The 14,328-nt window shown below is 40.0% G+C and overlaps 1 protein-coding gene across 13 annotated transcripts in view; it reads right to left on the bottom strand.

Annotated features, from left to right (window-relative positions):
* The window catches only part of itpr1a (inositol 1,4,5-trisphosphate receptor, type 1a), a 209,600-nt gene that overhangs the window by 137,983 nt on the left and 57,289 nt on the right, over positions 1-14,328 (bottom strand). The gene's annotated exons all lie outside the window — the stretch shown is intronic.

The following is a 14,328-nucleotide window of genomic DNA, read 5'->3' as shown; positions in this document are numbered from 1 at the left end:
AACTCACATTGATAACATCACCTGGATAGCTTTCTTTCATCTCAGAAATATTGCTAAGATAAGAAATGTAATGTCACTACATGACACAGAAAAACTAGTTCATGCTTTTGTTCCCTCCAGGTTGGATTATTGTAACGCCTTACTGTCTGGATGTTCCAATAAGTGCATAAACAAGCTCCAGTTAGTTCAAAATGCAGCAGCAAGAGTCCTTACTACTCCTACTCAAGCGAGTAGGACGCTTCTTTGCTTTGCTCCTGCTTTGTTCCTGCTTGATCTTTATTTTACTTTACTTTCTCATTTAATTTCCACTTTTTTTTCATTTTATTTTTCATCTTTATAAGCTAAGTTAGCTTTTAAAACAAAATGCCAGGGGGCAAAAAATCCAGGAGATCCTGCAGAAAATGCACAGAACTAGAACAGAGGATTTCTATCCTGGAATCAAAGATTGATGCCCTGCCAAAGACCGACGAATTAAGAGCGATATCTCAGGAAAGGAGTACAGAAACAGTGGCTGAGAATGCAGAGATTGCACCCCGACAGGCCGATGGCATTGCAGATCGAGTGGATGAATACATCGATCTAACAGAGCAAAATGTGAGTACAGAAAACTGGCACACGATTGGTGGCAGGCCCAAAAATAAAAACAGAAGAGTAATTACCTCAACACCAGCTCGTTCTGATACTATGCAACCCATGCTCCACAGCCATGCTATTAGAAATAGAGCCAGGTCTACAAACTACAATAGGATTTACAATCCTATGGAAAAGCCACAGCCCATAAGGCTTCAGAACAAATTTGAATGCCTCAGAGATGTGGAAGCGGAATTTTCAGGCGGACAAACACGTCGTAAAAAGAGATCGCACCAAAACCGAAGAGCTGTGGGAAGAGGCAAAAAGCAGCTCGTAACACCACCTGATCCCACAACCCTTGTTCTTGGTGATTCCACTGTAAGACATTTAAAAGGACATGGAATGATTATTTGCTGCCTTCCAAATGCATCCATCTCTGACACCAAAGACAGCATTTTGAAGCTCATGTTCGAGCATAAAACTATCAAATGTATTGTTGTGCATGTGGGAGCAAATGATGTTTTCAGAGAACAGCTGTTTGTCCAAGATGATTTCAGAAAACTTTTTTCTGATCTCTATAAGACTGGAATACAATCTTTTATCAGTGGCCCACTCCCTGCAAGGGGAAGCTTTGCATTTACTCGACTCTTCAGTCTTAACACCTGGCTTGGAAAAACTTGTTTTTCATCTGGTATGAACTTCATAGACAATTTTAACCTTTTCTGGAATCGTAGAGAATTCTTCAAGCCAAATAGCACTGAACTCAGCTGGATTGGGACCAAAGTCTTAGCAGATCATTATAGACTTGCAATTTTCTCTCAGCCAACATTGAGGAAAACAGTTGATAAGATGTCGCAGACTGACCTAGTTACCTCTGCAAAGCCAAAACAATCATCTATGCAAGTCTTCACCAAGGACACACAGCCATCTGGGGCAGACTGCCAAGAACCATCTGGGGCAGACTGCCAAGGACCATCTGGGGCAGACTGCCAAGGACATCAACAATCACACAGAGAATGTGAGCATGCGATTTTATCATGCGATTCCATCCAGATTGAGGACCTGACTAAAGATAACCATGTCAAGGCTGCATCATCCACATCTCGACCCCATGCAAGTATCACAGAGACTATCAGGGAGACCGTCACCACAGAGACAGTCATGGAGACACAAAGACCTCACCAAAGTTTCGCTCTTCTGATTTTATTGTACCATCTCCGTCTCCCCCCTGCATGGATTTCCCTAATAGTATGCAGAGACTGCTGCCAATGGCTACACTCTCTTTTTCCAGCCCAAATCTGTCGTGACAAGCAGTGTACCCAGTTCATCAAAAATCAACCAACAGACTGAACTGTGTTCGCCCAGGACTTTCAGCTGGCTACCAATCTTTTTCACCATCTAAAAGATACATGACATCTCCAATTATTTCACCGTCAAACCAAATGGAACATACAGAGAGTCTTGTATGATGTGCTGTGGGTCCCTGCATTGGGTGTAGTTTTGAAAACAAGCTGGGACCCAGTATGCCTATGCCATTCTCTATTCCTGTGTTGATAAGAAATAGAAAACATAGAGCATATTTAACCCAGGGGGTAAATCAGTCTAGTCTCCTTCCTGTTTCAAAACAGCATCAGAGTGCCCAAGCGGATATTACTTCTAGACTTTCTGTAAAGCTAGCTCTTCTGAACGTTAGATCACTTTCAAACAAGTCATTTTTAATTAATGATCTTATCTGCAAACACAATCTTGATTTTTTGCTTCTAACTGAAACTTGGCTGGATCAAACAAAGAGTGCTACCACCCTTATTGAAACAGCTCCCTCAAATTTTAATTTTTTGAATGTTACCCGACAAGGGAAAGGTGGAGGGATCGCAAATATATTCAAAGTCTCTTTTCAATGTAAACAATCCTCACTTGGTGATTTTACATCCTTTGAACACTTATGTGCACTTGTTACATGCTCTCCTAACATTATTATTATTATTATTATTATTATTATTATTATTATTATTATTATTATTATTAACTATTTACAGGCCTCCGAGACATTCAGCCAAAGTTTTTCTGGAAGAGTTTGGTGAACTGTTGTCAGTCATTTGCTTAGAGTTTGACTGTCTTATTATATCTGGGGATTTTAATTTGCATGTAGATAATCCTGAAAACACTTATGCCAGAGAACTACTTGCACTTATTGACAATTTCAACCTAGTACAACATGTACAGGGGCCGACCCACTCTCGTGGTCATACCCTTGACCTCGTCATCACAAAGGGTCTTACTGTTTCTACTACTGTTGTTGACCTGGCATTATCTGATCATTTCTGTGTTTTCTCTGATGTTTCTATGTCTCCTCACATTCAGAACAGCTCAATGACTATGGGTAGGAGAGTCATAAACGACAACACGTGTTCTCTTTGAGCAAGCTCTCTCTCGGATCTCAACCAAAATGTCAGACTCTGTAGATGATTTACTGGAAATTTTTAATTTAAATATGACCCAAATTATGGATGATATTGCTCCATTCAAAATCAAAAGAGTCAATGATAAGCAGAAAGCACCATGGAAGCAGTACCCAGCTGTTAAACTGCTAAAGAAAGAATGTAGAAAGACTGAAAGAAAATGGCGCAAATCTAAACTTCACATCCATTATCAAATCCATAAAGAGATGCTTTGTAAATATAATTATGAAATTGGTAAAGCAAGACAGTCTTTCTTCTCCAACATCATCAGCAGGAATATGAACAATGCCCGTGTGCTATTTTCAACAGTAGAGAAGCTAATTAATCCCCCACCACAATTAGCACCTGAACTTCTCTCAGTTAATAAATGCAATGAGTTTGCTTCCTTCTTCAAAGGTAAAATTGATAAAATACGGCAGAATATTGCTCATAATATATCAGAGATGCACCGATTGACCGGCTGCCGATCGGAATCGGCCGATTTTCACGTGATCGGCCATGACCGGCGACCGGCCGGTCAAAATTAAAATATGCCGATTTTCTGCCGATCAAAACTTGTGTATCACATAGAGATGAAAGTGGAGATACTCGTAATTCGCAACTAAAAAGGCTGCAGCTACACTGGCAGCTTGAACATGCTTTCTAGTGCGATTGTGTTGCGCTTGCGCAGAACAGTGTCAGTCCTGAGCGCCTAACGAGCACCGGCGCGCGCCGTTAACAAAAAAAAAAATTCACGATAGTTAATTTTTTTTTTTTGTGCCAGATATTGGATGTGAAAAGAAGAAAACATTTGTGGTTGTGTGAATTTCCCATTACAGGAATTAATACGTTAGCCTATTACCAAACATCTAGTTAGATTTGTACAAAGAGAGAAAGAAAAAAATGTCTTTTTGTTTGTTTTACGACCTTGGTTGCACTTGATTCCATTGGAAATTACTCTACAAATACACATTTGACAAAGATGATAGAATGGCTGTGGTATAAGTATGACTGGAAATTATTTTTGTATTTTGATACTGAATGAAGAAATGGGTTGTTCTATAAGGCATAAGTTTTCAGATGTAAATAGGCTTATGAAAGTGTGTTCCGTAGCAGTTGGCAAATAATATATGAGGGGGAAGTTGTTTTTGTGCCAGATATTGGATGGGAAAAGAAAAAATGTTTGTGTGAATTTCCTATTACAGGAATTAATATGTTAATACCAAACATGAAGAAAGATTTTACAAAGAACAATGTCTTTTTGTTTGTTTTCAACCTTTGAGGTGTTGAAAATTTATTACTGAAAATCTGGCAGAATGTTCTATTAAAGAAAAGATAAAAAGAAAATAGTCTTTGTGTGTGCTGTGAAGTGGTTTGAAAAAATGAAATCGGAATCGGCCAAAATCGGTATCGGCAGGTCACACTCCATGGAAAATCGGAAATCGGAATCGGCCCAAAAAATTGCAATCGGTGCATCTCTATAATATATCTCAGTTGCAAATAATTGAAAAACTGCAATCACCAGTGACACAGACAGACAATTTCAACACAATGTCAGAATTTTGTTTAATTGATTACGAGACTCTTGAAAAAACTGTACAAAATCTCAGTTCCTCAACATCTGAACTGGACATTCTGCCCACCAACTTTTTTAAGTCTGTTCTTCATCTTATAATTACAGATGTGCTTCAGATCATAAATACATCCCTAGAGACTGGCATTGTTCCTGCGTCCCTGAAAAAAGCCGTTGTAAAGCCCCTACTTAAAAAGAATAATCTGGATGCTTCAGTATTAAATAACTACAGGCCAATATCAAATCTACCATTCATCGGGAAAATCCTTGAAAAAATTGTCTTCAATCAATTAACTGCCTTCTTGATATCAAACAGCTGTTTTGATAACTTTCAGTCAGGATTTCGTGCCAATCATAACACTGAAACAGCGCTGATTAAAGTTATAAATGACATACGTCTTAATACTGATGCAGGCAAAACATCGGTCCTGGTATTACTGGACCTCAGTGCAGCTTTTGATACTGTTGATCACAACATACTGCTATATCGACTTGAACACTGGGTTGGGTTGACTGGTAAAGTTATCAATTGGTTAAAATCATACTTAAAAGATAGAAGCTTCTTTGTTACCATGGGAAATTGTTCCTCAACATCAATGTCCTTGACCTGTGGTGTCCCCCAGGGGTCGATCCTTGGACCATTACTATTCAACCTTTATATGCTCCCACTTGGGCAAATTATCAAGAACAACTCAATTTTGTATCACTGCTATGCAGATGACACCCAAATTTATTTTGCTCTATCGCCTAATGATTATGCCCCCCTTGAATGTCTCTACCAGTGTATCGATCAAATCAACAACTGGATGTCACAAAATTTTCTTCAGCTGAACACAGATAAAACAGAAGTAATTCTATTTGGGAAAAAAGATGAAAGACTCAGGATTACCACTATTCTTGACACAAAGGGGATTAAAACAAAATATATGGTTAAAAATCTTGGTGTTTTCATGGACAGCGAGCTAAACTTTGACAGTCACATGAAAGCAATCACTAAAACAGCATTTTATCACCTAAAAAACATTTCCAAACTAAGAGGACTTGTGTCAAAAAATGATCTGGAAAAACTGATACATGCCTTCATCTCTAGTAGGGTTGATTACTGCAATGGCCTTTTCACAGGCCTGCCAAAAAAGACCATCAAACGACTTCAGCTGGTTCAAAATGCAGCGGCGAGGGTTCTCACACGAACAAAAAGAACAGAGCACATTACTCCAATTCTAAGGTCCCTTCACTGGCTTCCAGTAAGCTACAGAATTGACTTTAAAGTATTGCTGCTGGTGTACAAAATGGTACAGGGCCCAATTACCTCTCTGATATGTTGCAGCGGCCTAACCCAATCAGATCTACCAGATCGCAGCAGCAAAATTTACTATTAAAACCTGTTGTTAAAACAAAGTGTGGTGAAGCAGCTTTTAGCTACTATGCAGTACAGCTATGGAACCAACTGCCAGAGGACATTAAAAATGCTCCTGCTGTTGGCAGCTTCAAATCTAGGTTAAAGACCAAGCTGTTCTCAGATGCTTTCTGTTAAATTATTAATATTGTCATCTCTACATGTTTTAAACTCTTTACTTTTACAGTCTCTCCATGTTTTAAATTTTATTTAACTTTTATTCTATTTTATTCTGCTGTTTTTTTTTAAATTGAACTTTTATTTCATTTTATTTTATTTCTACTATTGTTTAATTCTTATTTTTCTTCCCCATTTATTTTATGTAATTTTATTTTCTATTGTTTACTGTTTTGCTTTTACTTCTGTAAAGCACATTGAACTGCCACTGTGTATGAAATGTGCTATAGAAATAAACTTGCCTTGCCTTACTGGAACTAATAGATATGACCCCATCACCCCTGTCTTAACCACACTGCATTGGCTACCAATCAAATTTCACACTGATTATAAAATACTTCTATTGACCTTTAAAGTCAACCACTGAATGGTCTCACACCACAATACCTAAGTGAACTTCTGGTCCTTTATGACCCACCACAACTATTTGGATGAAAAGATGCAAGCTATCTGCTGGTGCCTCATATGGTGAAGGCTACAGTGCCTTTTCTTACAAAGCCCCACAGTTATGGAACAGCCTTCCAAGTAGTGTTCGGGACTCAGACACAGTCTCAGTGTTTAAGTTTTGGCTGAAAACATATCTATTTATTTGAATTTGGAGTATATAGCTGCAGTTCTCATCACCTCCTGAGATACCAGTGACCCCTTCTGCTCTCTGGACCTGCTGAATCCATCTATCCTGATGCCCTACTTCTGGTTGGAGTTCCCATCACCTCAGTCCTGCTGAGGATGGCACTATATGGAAAGCCTAAATATGCACTTAGAAACTGTGAATACGGGTTTGGACTGCAATCAATACAAACAGTTTCGCTCTGATGGCTGAGGACTCCAAACACCATGATAACTTTAGGACTGCAATTGCCATGAACAATTTTTCACTCAAGTTTCCATCAATGAACAGTTGATAGTCATCAAAACAGACTTCATATTAAACTATAATGATTTTCCTGGTTACACAGTTGTACTTGTTGACTAAACAGAACACAGTTATAGAAGCGAGTTATTTATAATCACGCTATCTGTGATCACCCAGAAGAGGATGGGTTCCCTTTTGAGTCTGGTTCCTCTCAAGGTTTCTTCCTCATATCGTCTCAGGGAGTTTTTCCTCACCACCGTCACCTCAGGCTTGATCATTCAGGATAAATTTATAAATGTTAAATTTATATCCAGAATTGATATATTTCTGCTTTGTGCTAATGTACACTGTTAAAAGCAATATACAAATAGAATTAAAATGAATTACTTGATACTTGGGAGTGATATGAACACTGTAATAACTGCCCTCCTTGATAAATCAAATCAAATCAAATCAAAACATCCCAAACCTATTAACTGAAGAAAAAAAACAATCTGGAAGCTCCACTAAGCAGAGCCCAGATAACCAACGCCATTACACTAATGTACAGTGGAAAGTCTCCGGGGCCTGATGGCTTCTCTGTAGAATTTATCAAAAAGTTTTCCAAACAACTTGCCTCCCTGTTGTTAGAGATGTTTAATGAATCTCTGGCGCAAGACACACTGTTGCCCACTCTCAAACAAGCTGCCATATCTCTAATACCTATAAAACAAAAGACCCAGGTATCTGCTCATTATATCGCCCTATCGCAATCCTCAATATGGATTTCAAAACACTTACCAAAGTTTTAGCATGCAGACTTGAAAGTGTTCTGCCCACTGCTATATCAGAAGACCAAAGAGGGTTTGTCAAAAACCATCACTCATTCACAAATGTGTGATGGCTTCGTAATATAATCTTCTCTCCAATCTAAACTATTAATAATCTAAATTATTATTACAAGGATGATTATAGTTACTATATGACTATAGCTACAACTGGAATGTGCTGATTCTGTTAGCGTTTGTAATTATTGTACCGACCACTCTCTCATTTCTCATTATCTGTAGCCGCTTTATCCTGTTCTACAGGGTCGCAGGCGAGCTGGATCCTATCCCAGCTGACTGAAAGGCGGGGTTCACCCTGGACAAGTCGCCAGGTCATCACAGGGCTGTACCGACCACTATTAGATAAAATTAAAATAAAATCTTACAATATTGTTTGAAAGTCTAGAACAAGATATTTTGTTATTTTACAAATAATAACACTTCAGATATTGTTTTCACAACAATAAGCATCACTGTATTAATAACCGAGTGTAGATAGCTGTGTAACTACATGTCCTTGGGGTTGATGTTTAGGCTAGAGCCCTTTGAGAGTAAATGCTTTGGCTTTCACAACATTCTGTTCCAGGGGTGACACGGTGGTGTAGTGGTCAGCGCTGTCGCCTCACAGCAAGAAGGTCCTGGGTTCGAGCCCCGGGGCCGGCGAGGGCCTTTCTGTGTGGAGTTTGCATGTTCTCCCCGTGTCCGCGTGGGTTTCCTCCGGGTGCTCCGGTTTCCCCCACAGTCCAAAGACATGCAGGTTAGGTTAACTGGTGACTCTAAATTGAGCGTGAGTGTGAATGGTTGTCTGTGTCTATGTGTCAGCCCTGTGATGACCTGGCGACTTGTCCAGGGTGAACCCCGCCTTTCGCCCGTAGTCAGCTGGGATAGGCTCCAGCTCGCCTGCGACCCTGTAGAACAGGATAAAGCGGGATGAGATGAGATTCCAACATGTAGCTAATGCTAAGCCACAAATCTGCACCGTCATTTCGAGGAATTTTGTACAGATCATAACCGCTAATAAACTAATTTCCATGTATATCTATCCTTCACTTCTTTCTGACCAAGATTGTCTAAGTCAGGGGTTTTCAAAGTGTGGGAGAGTCAGCCCCCCCTCGGAGAGCAAATAAACAACAGCCCCCCCCCCCAATTTTTGTTGTTGCTATACTTAATGTTCCATTCATATTTTTAAAAAATGGTTGTTGTACACATTTTTCTTTTTTTCTTTTTCACATTTTAAACATCTGTGCTTTTTAAAATATCTTGTTTTACACATTTTAAACATCTCATAGCATCGTTAGCTAGCACCTCTTGGCAGACAACACACTGTGGCAGTGGAGCATCTTCAGATCCAGTCCATGAAAATCCAAACTTTAAATAATCGTGGTCATACTGCCTTCTTTTTCCAGTCCCCCAGGATTCTGCGGGCCTTTTTTGTGATTGTTGCGGGCTAAAATGTCTGATGTTGCGGGGGTTTTCCAAAAAAATTGTGATGAAAGTTGCGGTGTTTTTTAGGTTTTTGTTGCGATTACATTGCGGGAGGAAGTGAAAGTTGCGAGAAATTGTTGCGATTTTCTCTTTTTGTGATTAAAATTGGGTGATATGTTAAATATTAAGTTATTACTGAAAAAGTATTGATTAAAAAACAAAGACACTGAGAAATGGTCCTATAAACAACTTTACCAATATAAAAGATTACCAGGACTACAAAAATGCAGAAAAATAGGCTTTACTTATCCAAATGCTCCTGTTGGTTCTAAAGTTAAAGTGCAGAGAACCTCACAGCACAACATGAAGTTACCTTAAAATATAATATAAATGCCTCAGCTTTCATGTAAGAAAAAAACTATTAATACTAGTGCTGTGTGCAGGCAGTCTCTCCTGAAGACTAAATTAAACAATAATTATAAACTAATAAAATAAATGGCTCAGGCTTCATAGAAGGAAAAAAAAAACAATTTGAACAGAATCTCACAGTATGATGCTGAAGCTGCCTAAACAATGGAAAATAAAATACCATTTTGGCAAAAATGTTGGCAGCCATTAATTTCTTGTATTAAGTAAAAAAAAAAATAAAGTGCACACAGTGCTTCACTGTAAACATCACACACTTTCAGTAACAGAATTTAAGCCTACATAAACACTGACTCGCACATCATGCAATGTTGCCAGATACTGCTGACGTTTTCCAGCCCAAAATATGTTCAAAACCCGCCAAAATGCACTTAAAACCAATCTGGCAACACTGCGCGCATGCTGCTTCTCTTGAACGTATACACGGAAGTAAGGTGGAAGGTAGTTTGTCGACATCACCTCAAGACGACGCCAACGATTGGTCAAATTTGCGGGAAAGTTGCGGTGATTGGATATAATTGTAACACCGCCCTGAATTCGCGGGGATTGGTTGAATTTGCGCTGAAGTTGCAAATCGCAACATCCTGGAGGCTTTGGGTTTTTTTGCTTGGCCCAAACTCTGTCTCCTCACTCACTGTAGCTTTAGGTACTAAAAATCGATCCATTTTGTCTCTGGTAAAGGCTCCTCACGTTGCGCCCCCCCTGAAGAACTCTGGCGCCCCCCAGGGGGGGCGCGCCCCACACTTTGAAAAGCCCTGCTCTAAGTAATCCGGTAGTAGAGCTTTTTTAGCTGTAGTTTTCTTCAGACAACAGCAACAGATGCCCGACATCTCCACTTGGTTTCAGTATGTGAACTGCCAATTAGAGGGTCCCGTATGTGTTTATGATTTTTATGTCATGATTTACAACCAATGGGAGACACCCTTTGTCAGCTGTCCACCAATCACAGGTTCCCGTGACACAATGGTGGTATGTTGATAAATATTTAGAAAATAAAAATTATTTAATTGCGAAATATATGAAACCATCAAAAACAATTTAAAAATGGTAATATATATACTGGTTAGAGGTAAGGAACATTATTCAGTGACACCGTTTATTATTAACTCCAATCATAATATAAAAGTTCCAAGTTTGACGCCTGCCCGCTTCAACCGCGCTGCTGGCACGCGATGTCCTTGACCCTCATCACCCTTAGCCAATCGGTGTAATTACATCATTACGTGGACCCCTCTGAGCCGAGCTTTTCCAGTACACTCGAACACACGCATACTTCAGTGAATTATAACTAAAAACAAGGAAATTTGAATGGCTTCCTCAAAATATTTTTTTGTACTTTTATATATTGTTATGTTGATGAACAAAACTTTTTAACGCATTTCCCATGAAACGAGACGAGCTACTTTAGACTGGTTCCCTGCTCTCTTAGCACAGAGTGAGCATACAGTCAGTGTCTCTGATGCTGAGACTTCCGGGTGACGTCACGAGCCAGATGGCTGCTGAGAGAGTGGCTCCACGTCTTTTGACCATTTTTATATACTTAAATTAAACCATTGTCCCCTATGGTTTGCTAAATTAGTTTCTAATACCGCCATGACCCATAATCAATGCAGAGGGAGACAGGCAAAACCACAGGAGGATGAAAAGTCCAAGTATTTCGAAGACGACAGCAGAGCTCCTCTGGTGGAATTAGCCTCGACTGATGCTAACAACGTTCCACTCAGCGAACAGACTCCTGATAGTGACATTAACGTCACCATTATCACTGAACTTCAAAAATTTCGACAAGAGGTTAACGAAATACTTGACAAGCTCTCCGAACAAATGACGAGGTTAGACCAGACTGTTCGAGGGCTAGGGGGCCGAGCTTCAGAGGCAGAGGATCGTGTGAGTACTCTGGAAGACAGGCACACCCGACATGCACAGCTGGTCTCCTTTCTCTTGCATCGAGATAGGCAACTGGAGGCTAGGTGCGAGGCCTTGGAAAATGCGCAGCGACGGGACAATCTGAGAATTTACGGGATTAAAGAAGGTTCTGAAGAAGGCGATACAGTTCAGTGGATCGAAGAATTTCTCCATAAACTCCTGAAATTACCAGCCGAGTTTGAGTTAAGATTAGAACGTGCACATAGGTCCCTACAGCGAAAGCCCACTGATCCAGCTGCAAGCCCTAGGTCTTTTGTGCTAAAATTGAACAGTTTCAAGACCAAGCAGTTCATACTTCAGAAGGCATGGCAGGAGAAGAATCCGACATACAAAGGAGAGCGAATCATGATGAATCACGACTATTCACCCTCGTTACAGAGGAAAAGAAGGGAGTACGCAGATATCAAGAAACAACTGAAAGCCAAGCAGATCAAATTCCAGAGTCCCTACCCCGCAATGCTGAAGGTCTTCACGAACGGAGAAACTTTAAACTTCAACTCTGCATGGGAAGCGGCTGACGGCCTGCACCATCTGGGAATGAACGCAGCACTATCCGAAGAGGAACGTCTGAAGAAAGACCTGCATCGCATGAGATGGAATGTATCTGGCAGGAAGAGTAGCCGTGCACGGGTGGATCGTAACCTACTTCAAGTCATGGAAGGATTTCTCGGCGGACTTGGTGAGACCGTTTCAAATATAGTAAAGTGCAGCGTTGTCTTTTAAGTGACCGTAACTTGATTACCCTCCTTGTGTACAACGCACTTGCTATTGCGAACTAAGGGGACTTATTTTACTATTCCAGTATACAGCATTGTTGTTATACAGGCTGCCTACAATTTGCCTTGAATGGACAATGGGGCCTATTGTCATTTTTGTTTATTGATATGGGACGATTCTAGCCCGAACCTTATTATAGCATCTTGTGTTTATTAGCCTATTATCATTATTAGGCTATTATTATTTTTATTTTATTTTTTTCTCTTTATGACCATATTCCATTCTTTCACACTTCTAATCAGAGTTCGAGCTGTTTAATTTTCTTATGACTTAGGCCTATTTGCTGCCAAGAGCTATAGCCTAACACTTTTGAACATTTCATACTTTACATAATATACTGTTTAAGTATGTGTATGGTCGTGGGACAGGGGTCATTTGCACCTCTTGATAGTGGTAAGAGTGGGAATTAGCTTCCCGCCCAGCGGAGAACATCTAAAGCTGAAGGCCCAGGTAGTGCTTAGGCTACCTGGAAATTCCTTTTCACTTGTTGATATGAAGAAATGTTACGCACTGTCGTTGTTGTTACTACCTCATGGTTCTTTGGGGTATTTGTTTGTTTTGTTATTATCCTTAAACAGTCATGGTACATATGTACAATCAGCAGATCATTGCTATTTTTTTTATTTTGATATCACCCCCCCACACTTGCTCTACAATTATTTCTCAAGGAGCTCATTGAAATACAGTATGTACTCTGTGATGGGGTTAATTTAATTAGTTATAATGTAAACGGCCTTCATAGTCCTGTGAAGAAAAAGAAAATTCTCCACCAACTGAAACTAATTAACTGTGGAACAGCATTTCTGCAGGAAACACACCTTTCAGATGCTGAGCATGACAAACTTAGTAGAACATGGGCTAACAAAGTCTATTTCTCATCTCATGCATCAGGGAGAAAACGAGGGGTAGCAATACTGATAAATAGCAGCCTGAATTTCACTCATGTCTCCCACTTTGCAGACTCTGAGGGTAGATATACGTATATTACTAAATGGAATAATTGATGGTATGCATATCTCCTTGCGCAATATTTACGCCCCTAATGAAGATGACTCTAAATTGAGCGTAGGTGTGAATGTGAGTGTGAATGGTTGTCTGTGTCTATGTGTCAGCCCTGTGATGACCTGGCGACTTGTCCAGGGTGAACCCCGCCTTTCACCCGTAGTCAGCTGGGATAGGATCCAGCTCGCCTGCGACCCTGTAGAACAGGATAAAGCGGCTACAGATAATGAGATGAGATGAAGATGACCCAATATTCATAAGAAAAGTATTTGGTCTCATCTTAGACAAAAGCTCTGGGGTTCTCATTGCAGGCGGTGATATGGATTGTGTAATGTCTCAGCTTAAAGATAAAACCCCATTATCATCAACCAAGTCAGGAGTCAAGATGAGCAGAGCACTTAACCACCATTGTCAAGAAATGGGCTTGGTAGATATCTGGCGATACAAGCATCCAAAAGGCAAAGACTTTACATTTTATTCCAACAGACACTCATCTTATTCACGCATTGACCTGCTGTTTACACCTAGGGGGGAGATACATAGAATTACAGAGTGTAAAATACTTCCAACCACTCTCTCGGACCATTCCCCAGTACTTGTGGATTGGCACCTGGGTGCAAGAAACATATCAAAAACTTGGAGACTCAATACATCCCTCCTTAATAACCCAGACTTTGTGCAGTTTGTCAAAACAGAGCTAGACTACTATTTGGAGCTAAACTCTCGCCAAGAGACCTCTCCATTAATATTATGGGATTGTGCAAAGGCATATTTAAGGGGTCGTATTATAGCTTTTTGCAGCGCCAAAAAGAAGGGAAAAGATTGTGAACGTAAAAAGTTAGAAAGTAAAATTGAGGATCTTGAGCAACAACATAAGATTACACAATCCACAGAGATATCGAAATCACTGATGGAAGCACGCAGATTACTAGACTCTTTACTTACGGACAAATCAG

The sequence above is a fragment of the Neoarius graeffei genome, chromosome 4 (genome assembly GCF_027579695.1).
Source record: "Neoarius graeffei isolate fNeoGra1 chromosome 4, fNeoGra1.pri, whole genome shotgun sequence".
Taxonomy (NCBI): domain Eukaryota; kingdom Metazoa; phylum Chordata; class Actinopteri; order Siluriformes; family Ariidae; genus Neoarius; species Neoarius graeffei.
The sequence above is the reverse complement of the archived record's forward strand: the minus strand, read 5'-3'. Positions and strand labels throughout refer to the sequence as shown.